Here is a 12,126-nt window from a genome sequence, read left to right on the forward strand (position 1 = left end):
TAGGTGTTTTTCCCTGTGAGAAAACAGGCCAAGAAGAGCAGTTAAAGGAAGTCAAAAGCCATTAAAACTTTTATAAACAATATTTATGTGGGAAGTATAATAACTAATAATTTATATGCGTATAGCATGTAATTATCATGAAGTGAAGATTTTTGAAATGTAAAATGTAACATTATGTTTATTTTTTTCTTTTAAAGTAGTTTTTGGTCTCAAAATGCTTATAGCCTGAGCACATTCTGTTAAAAATTTTTTTACCTCCATTGTGTTCAGTAGAAATAGTGTTAGAATCTGTTGAGGATAATTGTTCTTGTAGAAAACAGAAAAACCGGTTAGTCATAGTTACATAACGTTTTTCTTTTGAAGACATGCTCCATGATCTCTTATGTTTGCTCAGTTCTCTGAGTATATTGTAATGGAAAGCTTTTTTTTTAGAGTCAAAGTTTGCTGAGTGCAGTGACATTACACTGTGCATCTTAATACCTTCTGTATTTCCTGGCATTTCAAAAAATGTTTGCTGAATTAATTGTATTCTGAATCTTCCCATATCTTTTGCCACATTTACAGTAGATTTTACAAGCTAATCTCTTCATTTTACTGTTTCTAATTTACGCCACCCAGAAATTAAATCTAAAACACATATGTATTCAATATTCTATAATAACCTATATGGGAAAAGAATCTGAAAAAAAATACATGTATGTATATGTATAATTGAATCACTTGTACAACTGAAACTAATACAACATTGTAAATCCAGTATCCTCCGATATAAAATAAACTTAAGTTGAAGAAAAAGAACACAGAAAAAGATTATGCCACAGTATATATGTGTACAGATGCATATTTTCTTGTGATATAGATTAGGCATGTTAGAATACAGTAATTTTTTAACATCATGCCACATTAATTTTTGTTTATGTTCTTTTTGCTGAAAATTACATATATGAAATCTTTTTGTATAATTAATTGATGTTACAAATACATGTAGCTGTTATATTCCCAGTTGATGGTTCTGAGGAAATGTCTAAGTGAACATGGAAATTTATCTTTCCCTGAGTGGAGGCGAGGAGGCAGTTTTATTAGCAATTACCTTACTGAATGTTAGCAAAGCATCCCTTATAGCACCAGTCACTGCTGTGTAAATAAACCTCCTAGAGTTTACGTGAGGAAATTGTTCAGTGTTTAAAGGGCCTGTCTTTTCCCTTGCTGGAAGCCTGCCTCCTCCTCGAGCAGAGTCCTCTGTTCCTTAAGTCACCTTGGTTTCTACGGATCCACTTCTGCTTGCTGTTGTTTACTCACTGGAGAGAAAGGGCTCTCCTTGCATGCTAAGGAGGCGTGTATCTAAACTGAAGGCTTGGTGCCAATTTTTTTCTGATTTAGCAGAAAGCAATTGTATATTGTTTATTAATTTAATAACACCTACTGTGTATCAAGTGCTAACTAGGCCCTGGGGATACAGTGATGAGTTAGAGGATGTCCTCAGGGAGCACAGGGTCTAATAGGGCAGTTAACTATACAGGTAAATAATGTCAGGGGGCTGTGTCGTGTGCTGGAGTAGAATTACATACCGGGGACAGGGTTGGGCAATAAATGCAGGGCTTACCTTTGGAAATAGGAGTCTTGGAAAGTTCACAAAGGAGAAAGTAGACTAATAATGATCATTTCCTTTTACTAAAGGAGAAGAATACTTTTTAAAATAAAAGTGGCTTTCAAATGGAGAGAAGGATTTGACCTTTGATAGGAGTGGTGGTGGTAGACGGGTTCTGGGAAAGCTTCACTGAAGAATTGATAGGGTAAGCTTTGCAGAATAAGTAAGTGTGTGCCATCTGGAACTGCGCAAAGAGTCATATTGACAAATGGTTGGAGACACAAAAGTATACAGGGAGTTTGGCAATTGCTTTGTGGCAGTGGCAGGAATGTAGGTTGAGGCTGGGAATCTGTCACGGTGCCACAGGATAGGGCTTTGAGTTCCATACAAAGGAATTTGGTCATTATTCTGAAAGCACTGGAGAGTCAGCAGAGTTTAAGCCAAAACATAGAATTCTCTGGCCAAAGCGTAGTTGATAAGATGTAATCTTATGAAATGTCAGATTTATAACAAATAGTTATAAATTGAGGTAGTTGACTACTTCTTATTATATTATATTCTGTATTATTAAAAGTGTAAAGGTGTAAGTCACAAAGAGTCAGCTCATAAACATAGAAAGATGAATAACAATATAAGGTTGTAGCTTGTGCTAAATGTTAGTTGGAAAAGACAGTAAATCACAAGGGACCTCATAGAACACTAAGCTTAGATGGGGCCTCTAAAGTGTCATAGGTCAATGCCATTGTACTTATTTAGGCTGATTTGCATCAGCTTTTTAAATGAACAACCAACAAACACATTAACATATTAACAGAGGTAAAAATTATTTTATTGAATATCTACCACGTTTATGCCTTTGTACTAGGTACCTTACAGCATTTATGTGCCCTCTACTTAGAAATAAATGCCTTTCACTAAATGTGAAATTAGTCCAAGTCAATGACGATGTGGCCATCTGTACTCCAGTCACGTGTAATTTGGTTTTAAAATCTTTCCACAATGTTATATTCTTTGTTTCTTTGTTTGTTTGTTTGTTTTTTACTCTCTCCATTCCTTTACCCTTTTCAAAAGCTGCTATGGGTTTTAGCTTAAGCTTACATCTGTTATGTTGCTACATACCAATGTTTAGTTGCTATGGTTGGTAGATCATAAAAAACTGTAAAACTTCACTTAATATTTTTTATGAGATTATATGTATCAAAGCATCCAGCAAAATTCTTGTGATTTCAATACTCAGAGAATGTTAGTTTCCCTGGGGTCTTTCCATCTGAATAATAATGTGAAAACCTAAAATGTGTGTAGGGAAATTATTAAATATGTACTTAAAAGGATTTTATGTGCATCAAAAGTACAGGATGATATTATTATCATTTTCACATGTAAAAGAATTGGTTTAGTTCCCAAAATATTAAATAATTTTAGTCAATGTTATAAAAATGATCTTTACACCTAAAATTGTATTAATTCAATTAAGAGCCAGTCTAGTATCCCGAAGTCATTGAATATTTAAAAATCAAAAGTACTCCCATTTATATGTACATAAAATTCTGTATTAAAAGTTATACATAAAATTGTTATGCATAAAATTCAGTATTTTCTGTGAGCACCAAAATGAAGTAGTGTCATCAAATGCATAATGATCCTAAGATTAGTTTTCTTGTTTTTTAGTTTTGTTTTGTTTTTTAACTTTGACTAGTGGGCTTATGATTCTGATATGCATCTGGGTTTTGAGTTTTCAGTTCAGAATTTTAAAACTTTAATGTGATAATTTCTCCAAGATATTCTTTACTATAAGTAATGTGGCAGTTATTTTTCGAATTGCACACAAAATTTCTATTTTATTGGTATCGTGAAAGTCTTGGGTTTAAGCTTAAGCTGACCTTTACATTGTATGCTACTTACACCAATAGTTTATTCAGGTTTGTTTGTTTATTCATTTATTCAGGTTTATTAATAATTATATGACATATTATTTAATGAGTGGTGAATCCATCTACTGAACTATAATTGTTAATTGAATTTCTTTGTCCTCTGGCGTATTTACTCAAAACATATTTAAAGTGTAAGCTACAAATTGTAAATTCACTGAAAGAAAGAAGGACTGATACAGAAAGTCTGATTTTTCTAACTTTGTTCATATAATATTCTTCCATCAATTGTTAAAACTTCTGCTTGAAAATTGAAATGGATTAGAACACATGCCAGTAAAATTTGATAGGTTTTTTTCTTAGCACTGACCCATACTCACTTGCTGAGTTAACATGAGGTTATATCACTGCATAAGTGCATAATTTGTCAGAATTGAGCCATATGTTTGTATCTAAACCTCTTAGCATCTAGTGTGCAAAGAGGGGCAGACCATCCATACCTAAGTCACCATGTTCAGATGATAGAAATAGAGCAGTTGTTCAAGAGAAACTTAACTGTTTGTAGGACTGAGAATAGTGTAGAATTGAGTGTCCTCAGAAGAATTTCCATCTGTGGGTGGGTGGTATCTGCGGATAGGGACCAAGGATACAGAGGGTCTTGAGCATCTGCAGATACTGAGGGATAGTTGGGTGTAGTTTATAGACCCTTAATAGTTGTGTTAGAGACTTTGCGACTCTCAAGAATGTCTTGGAAAACAGCTCCCACAAGTAAATATTAAAATAGGTTCAATACTTTTTCGTTGAGAGAACCAAGGACACTAAAATCAGGTGGTAAGTGCTAACTTGCTGTCACCTCTGAGGGAAACAGTGATCGCTAAGTGTAGCTCCTGGACCTTCTTCAAAGGAGTTACCTGAGTTCTAGGCTGCACCTGAGAGCCACTGCATCAGACTGTTGTGAAGCCTGGTGATTCTTATGCACACTGCAGTTTGAAAACAAGTACTCTAATAATCCAAAATCAAGAAAACAAAAGCTGAGTCATTGTCCTCTGTGGCCTTCAGTTATGTAAAGTCTTGGACCTTGAATGCCTATTTATTTATGTACTGAATAAGCTCAGAATTTCCTAGGAAACGTCTGAAGATACTCATTCAGCTCCTGCATTCCAGTGATGGAACATTACTTTTTAAAGACTTGCCCTTACACAGTAGCACAGAATGCCTACCAGAGACTTTAACTTAAACTGTTCATTAATCAGCTTTTATCTAAAACTCCATTGATAAAAACCAGAACATTTAGGAGCTAGTTCAACAACAAACAAACAAACATGAATAAATGGTCCATTTATTCCTCTACATACTCTTGTTTATATCCGTAGATTAAACTAAACCATTAGAGAGCTGCCTGTTTGGGCCACATTGTCTGACCGCCTTCAGAGTGGCCTTTCCAAGAGTTCCCATTGTGCCTCAGCAGGTTAAGAACCCCACTGGTATCCATGAGGAAGTGGGTTTGCTCCCTGGCCTCACTCAGTGTGTTAAGGATCTGGTATTGCTGTGAGCTATGGTGTAGGTCACAGACATGGTTTGGATCTGGCGTTGCAGCTCAGATTCAACCCCTAACCTTGGAACTTCCATGTGCTGTGGGTGTGGCCCTAAAAAAGAAAGAAAGAAAGGAAGAGAAAGAAAGGAAGGAAGGAAGAAAATGAAGGAAGGAAGGAAGAAAGAAAGAGAAAGAGTGTCCTTCCCCAGGCTCCTCATCAGTGTTACCTCTGCAATTTGCACTGAGGAACCTTCCATGCGAGTGTCCTAAGAAGGTGGCCAGCGCAGTTACTGTAGCAACCATGCTGATGCCCATTGTTTAGAGTCCCTTCGGTGAAGACTCCATGAAAATACTTCTTTTGAATCCAAATGACAGACATTTTTTGTGTGTTTTGTCGGAATGAGTAAGCATTTTTGTTTTTTCCTCTACCTATCCTTCCCTGCCTACCTTTAGTAGTTATGGTTTACATCTCCCATTTTCCTTACCTCATCATCACATCTCAGGCCTATCATTCTCTTATGTTGTTACTGAATTATGTTCTATAAGCGTTCCTAAGTCCTTTCTATAATATCTGTATACAGATTATTATTTGTAGGTTTTTTGGTGGTAGGCAATTTGACAGGTATGAGGTGATACTTCATTGTGGTATTGATTTGCACTTTTCTAATAATTAGTAATGTTGAGCATCTTTTCATTTACCTGTTAGCTGTCTGTATGTCTCCTTTGGGAAATGTCTATTTGGGTCTACTTAGGTCTTTTGCTCATTTTTTTATTGGGTTGTTTGTTTTTTTAATGTTGAGTGGTATGAGATGTTTGTATATTTTGGATATTAACACCTTGACAGTCTCATTGTTTGCAAATATTTTCCCCATTCTGCAGGTTGTCTTTTCATTTTGATGGTTGTTACTTTGCTGCGCAAAGCTTTTAAGTTTGATTAGGTCCCATTTGTTTACTCTTGTTTTATTTCTTTTGCCTTGGGAGGCTGATCTAAGAAAATGTTGCTACAACTTAGGTCAGAGAATGTTTTGCCTATTCTCTTATAGGAGTTTCATGGTGTCATGTGTTATATTTAGATCTTTAAACCATTTTGAATTACTTTTGTATTTGTTGTGAGGGAGTGTTCTAATTTCATTGATTTACATATAGCTGTCCAGTTTTGCTAACACCACTTATTGAAAGAGACAGTCTTTTCTCCATTGTATGCTCTTGCCTCTTTTGTCAAAGATTAATTGATCGTAGGTGCTTGGGTTCACTTCTAGGCTCTCTAGTCTGCTCCCTTGATCTGTGACTGTTTTTGTGCCAGTGCCACACTGCTTTGATTATTGTAGCTTTGCAGTATAGTACAAAGTCTGGGAGGGTTATGCTTCCAACTTTGTAACCCTCAGGATTGCTTTGGCAGTTCAGGGTCTTTTGTGGTTCCATATTTTTAAAATTCACATAATTTTTAACTGCTGTATAAACTTTATATTCATAGATTTAAAGATTTCCTAATAATTTCCATTTTAGTTCCAGGAATATTACTAATAAAATAGTGGTATCCATTAATAATTAAAGAAAATTACTTAGATTTCAATGCCCTTGAGAGACTATAGCATACACAGCCTCCAAAACATAGTTACACAAAGTAGTCCTGCCAGATTTTTCTTCACTGTAACCAATAAAGCTATTTTATTATGTAGGAATTAAAATGTGTTCTTGGAGTTCCCGTCGTGGCGCAGTGGTTAACGAATCCGACTAAGAACCATGAGGTTGCGGGTTCGATCCCTGCCCTTGCTCAGTGGGTCAAGGTTCTGGCGTTGCTGTGAGCTGTGGTGTAGGTCGCAGATGCGGCTCGGATCCTGCGTTGCTGTGGCTCTGGCGTAGGCTGGCAGCTACAGCTCTGATTCGACCCCTAGCCCGGGAACCTCCATATGCCGCAAGAGCGGCACAAGAAATGGCAAAAAAGACCAAAAAAAAAAAAGTGTTCTTTTTAGAGCACAGATATATTAGCAACAAGATTGTTGCAGCATTTGAATTAATTTTATGTTTATGAATTAGCAGAGTGAGAATTACAATAAGGTATTTTTTAAGAAATGAATTCTTCTAGATTTTCCCACATCTTATTGAATTTTGCTTTGCCTTTGTCAGTCTCTAGATGATCTTCAAAAAGGCATCATCGAACACTCAAGATAATTATTGTTTGAAGAAGTACAGAGAGTTCTGAGTAGTTTACATTTAATTGCCTGGACTGCAAATAATACAGCATCCTCACTCAAACATAGCCTAGACACAGAAAGTAGAACTAACTTCTTTCAAAGCCTGGGAGGAAAAACATCACAGAGTTTCCTCAGAATTCATTGTTAAAATTTAGTTACCAGTTGCTGTGTTACTGAGCTTGAATAACCTTGTGAATTCCCTCATATAACAGATCAATCAATATGGAACATGCTGTGCTTTACTGAGTTTGATTATTTCTCTTTTGGACACCATATAAACCCTGACTCATTTTATGCTGCTGTATTTGATGCAGTAGCATAAACTGTGAAAGTATAGAAATGCATAGTTGTTACTGAACTAAGAAAAATAGTACAGAATGCATGTGTGTTATTCATACTTTAAGGGTTTGTTACTCATTTTGCAAAAATATTCTTCACTAACCTCAGAATAGAAAAAAATGTAAGTTATTGTAAGCTACTGACTATCAGGGCTGAATTAGAAAGGAAGATGAAGTACCTCTGGAAATATAATGAAATTATAATATAATTTTAAATTTAAGGTAATTTTATTATGTCCTTGAGGGCTAGTAGTGACATAGTCTATAAGAAATAAAAGATCAGGGATTTTTTAATGAAATTTTTAAGTTGATGGGAAAATATAATTATATAACAAAAACTAGATATGCCTCTAAATGCGATTTTTAGTCACAACTCCTTAATAATGCACTAGAAGGAAGGGATTTCTGCATCCATTTTTTTTTTTTTTCTTACAGTGCCCTGTAGAGGGCTATATCTGGCCAAAAGCCATGTGCCCCAGAATTCCCACGTGGATCTTATTTCATGCATTTTTATTCTTTTAAGTTGAAGCAGTTTATTGTATAAATAAGAGTGATTTAATTTTTACGTCTTTTAAGGCCTTGTCAAAGAAATTCAAAGATTCAAAAGAAATCCTTAGTTGGGCTCTGTTCCCATTTTTAGTTTGGAAAATCGGAACACTCAATATAGGCTCTCAATAGCTGTGGCTGACTAATGACTCCAGCTATGCTGCTTCATGTATTTAGTGCTTAATTTTGTCATAATAAATGGCACCAGTTATTTCATGTAAGCAGTGACCTTGCTACATTATTTTTATAGACTGACAAGTTGTAAAATTTTGAATCTGCAAAGGACCTCATGTTATGAATTACCTACCCCTATCCTTAATTTTACAAATGGACAAGCTTAAGAGGGTTTTTGTGCTGACGGTCAGAGATGGAAGTGAAGCCCAGCTTGACCAAACAGCTTTCACACCTGCCCTGTATTCTGCAGGGCTGGGTGTGCACCCCTGCTCAGGCATGCAGTGACACAAAGTTGCACCATCTCAGCAGAGGAGGAGATGGATATTGTGTTCCAGGTTCATGCCTCTTCCTTCCTTGCTGTATCAGTTCCCTCCCGGCCTTTCGTACCTCCTTTTGGACCTTGCTCTTTAGAGAACCCTTCTCTTGTTTTTATCCTTAACTTTGCTGTGGGATCCCTTCCTCCACCTGGAAACAGGCGCTGTTATCTCTCATTTAAAGCCCTTCCTTCTCTCTGCATTGCCTCTATCTACTGCCCAACCTCTCATCTCTGCTCCAGGAAGAGGAGCCTGTGCACTGTTCATTTTGTCACCTCTCCTGCCTTTTTGATCTGCTATCATCTGATCTTTCCTCCACTATTTTGCTAATCGCTTTCTCCTGGTTACAAACAACTTTTTCTTTTTCTTTTCTTTTTTTCCACTCTCATGGCATGAGAAAGTTCCCAGGCCAGGGATAGAACTCATGCCACAGCAGCAACCCAAGCCCCAGCAGTGACAACACCAGATTCTTAACCCACTGAGCCACCAGAGAACTCCACAAACAACTTTTTGATTGCCAAATATTTTTCAGTCTTGAGTGTCGTGGTCCTTAAACTTTTGGTCTCAGATCCTCTTAAAAGCTGACTACTCCAAAGAATTTTTGCTTATGAAAGTTTTATTTTTTTTTATTTTTTTTTATTTTATTTTTTTTTAAATTTTTTGTCTTTTGTCTTTTTTGTTGTTGTTGTTGTTGTTGCTATTTCTTGGGCCGCTCCTGCGGCATATGGAGGTTCCCAGGCTAGGGGTCGAATCGGAGCTGTAGCCACCGGCCTACGCCAGAGCCACAGCAACGCAGGATCCGAGCCGAGTCTGCAACCTACACCACAGTTCATGGCAACGCCGGATCGTTAACCCCCTGAGCAAGGGCAGGGACCGAACCCTCAACCTCATGGTTCTTAGTCGGATTCGTTAACCACTGCGCCACGACGGGAACTCCTGAAAGTTTTATATATTAGAAATGAAAACAGGTATTTTAAAAATATTTATTGATTTATTTAACAAGAGTAAACTCAATTTTTGTTGATGTAAGATCATAGTTTTATGACAAATAACTACTTGCCAAAACAAAAAAAATATTGACAAATGTAGCATTACTTAACATTTTTGCAGATTTCTTTAATGTCTGGCTTAATAGAAGACAGGTGGATTTTTCTATCTGCACATGTCTTTAATCTGTTGCAGTATGTTGTTTTAGTTGAAGTATATGGTAAAAATCTGGCTTCATGTAGATGTATAGTTGAAAAAGAGAGGCATGTTTCAATAGCCTTTTAAAATAATTTTGCATTCTCTTGGTAGTTCACCAAAACTCAATGTGTGGTTGTTTTTTAAAGGTTAATTGCAATGTGTAATCTGCAATTTTAATGAACTTTTCCTGCTGTTACATTCAGTCAATTGTGTGGGTCTTTGAGTGGTTTGTTGAGTGAGTCTTTCACCCATGTGTGATTTTTTTTTTTTTTTAATGTTATGCATTTGTCTTTGGCAAATCTTGGTCACCAAGTGATAATATAAACCCTCCATATTATTGTCACATTACAGTCCACAGTATCAAAAAGTCACATTTGCTAATCTGACAATCTCATTTTTAAAAGTCAGTGAGTATTGGGAAGCCAGATATTTTTCAAAGCTCGAATTTTTACTTGAAAGCTTGAATTTTATCATTGTCAACAAATTCTGTCAGTTGTTTTCCTGGACAAGAACAAAGCAGTTCATTTTTAAGAAAATGTCTGCCAAATACCCAAAACCAAATAATCATAGTTTCTCTCTTGGTTATACTTTTCAAGCGGAAATGAAAAAGTAGCCAGTTTACTTTGCACCTCAATCTTCCAAACCTTTCCCCTGAGACACCAATAGTATTTCAGTTGACAACAGAGTGCTTTATGCCTACTTTCCATTTTGTCACACTAAATAGTAAAATAACATGTGCTCAAGGATCAAAATGTAAATAATAATTAATATAATTTTATAATTAATAATAATTTTTACCATTTCATCAAGGAATGTTAAGTGAAAACACTTTAATTTACTACCAGCACATGACAGTGAAGAATACAATGACGACTGGTACCATTTGATGCCACCGCCTTGATGTGGGCTGAAGTCCTAGTAGTTTTACCGTCACTGCATGCATCAGTGCCACTTCAACCCAATGAAAAGATCAAATGACATCTCAAGAGTTTTACAAAAATAGCTTTGTTCTCACAAACTTCCCACTAGGAGCCTAAGGCCCCCAAGGCATCCACATACCACACTTGGTGGAGAACCTCTGCTTTAGGGGAACGTTCTGTTGCACTGAACCATGAAACATATTCCTTCTTTCATAGAACTCTTCTATTTTCTGCATCCTCTCTATCCCGAAGTCATAACCTTTCCTGGGATCTGGTACCTGGGGAGAAGCTAGGCTAGACCTCAGGAAGACTTAGGGTTTATTTTTCTGAGGCTCCATACAAATCCTGAAATTTATTTTACTTACTTTAGAGGATGCTTCACTTTTCTGGGGATGTCTGGCTCTCCCCAAATTCCAGTGCTGCTGGTCCCAGAAGGGAGCCTCCTTAAAGACTCCTGGATGTTTTGGTGTCACCCAAAGTGCTGTGATACATAATACCTGGCAGCAAAACTGCCTGTCATTAGGGCTCACGTCACAGATGATATCCTATTAAACGTGTCAGACCTGCATTCTTCAAATCCAAATCTCAGTTCACTAAGCTCAGGGCACATCAGTGTTTTTTCTGTTCCTTGAAAAGGGCCAAGCTTATTGCTACCTCTGTGCACTGTGCTGAACCAGTGTGGGCTGCTCAGCTACATCTGCTTAGTCAGGCACTGTCCCTGCCCTCAAAGGCCTTAAAGCTGGCTTGGCAGAGGCAGAGTGGTAAATCAGGAAGATGTCACAGTCTATGATAAAAGGGTATCTGGAATGCACAGAAGAATCCCATGTGCTTTAATGGGAGGTGCACAAAGGAGGAACTTGGCATTGTACACAGGAGTTAAAAGGAGAATTTGTGATATTTTAGTTGAATTTTAAAAGATAAGAAGTATCAGGCAAACAAATCCCTTTGACTCCAAATTCTAGGCTCTTTCCATATGCAAAATTGGCTGTCATTGAATGAAATGCTATATTAAATGTGATTATAAATCTCTGACCAGTGAATCAGTGATCGCTTGGCAAAAATTATAGTGTGTATTCTTTCCCAATGCATATTTCACTGCCAAGACCAAAGAAATTCTCAATCATAGACCTGAGCAATATATTTAATGGCTCAACTGCTTGGGCTTCTTAGTAGGTATTAAAAACACAGTAGTAGGAGTAAGGAGGAGACTAACTTTAAAAGACTCAGGGTATAAATTTCTCTAATTTACTGTAAATGGAATCTGAATCTTTGTAGTATTGACATTGAAATTTAAAGTACCTTATATGGTTTTGCTGAATTTAACTAATGATCTCTCAGCTGGCCTCACAGTATGATTTTACATAGAAAATGTACTTTATAGTACAAAACTATTATTTACTTAAAGTCCTCTAGATATAATTTTTGCTTACCAACAGTTGCTTCCATTAAAAGATATTAGCACAG

The 12,126-nt window shown here is 36.6% G+C and overlaps 1 protein-coding gene across 4 annotated transcripts in view; it reads left to right on the plus strand.

Moving 5' to 3' along the window:
- The window catches only part of WDR7 (WD repeat domain 7), a 383,251-nt gene that overhangs the window by 288,781 nt on the left and 82,344 nt on the right, over nt 1-12,126 (plus strand). The window lies entirely within an intron of this gene.

This window comes from Phacochoerus africanus, chromosome 2 (assembly GCF_016906955.1).
Source record: "Phacochoerus africanus isolate WHEZ1 chromosome 2, ROS_Pafr_v1, whole genome shotgun sequence".
NCBI classification, from domain to species: Eukaryota; Metazoa; Chordata; class Mammalia; order Artiodactyla; family Suidae; genus Phacochoerus; species Phacochoerus africanus.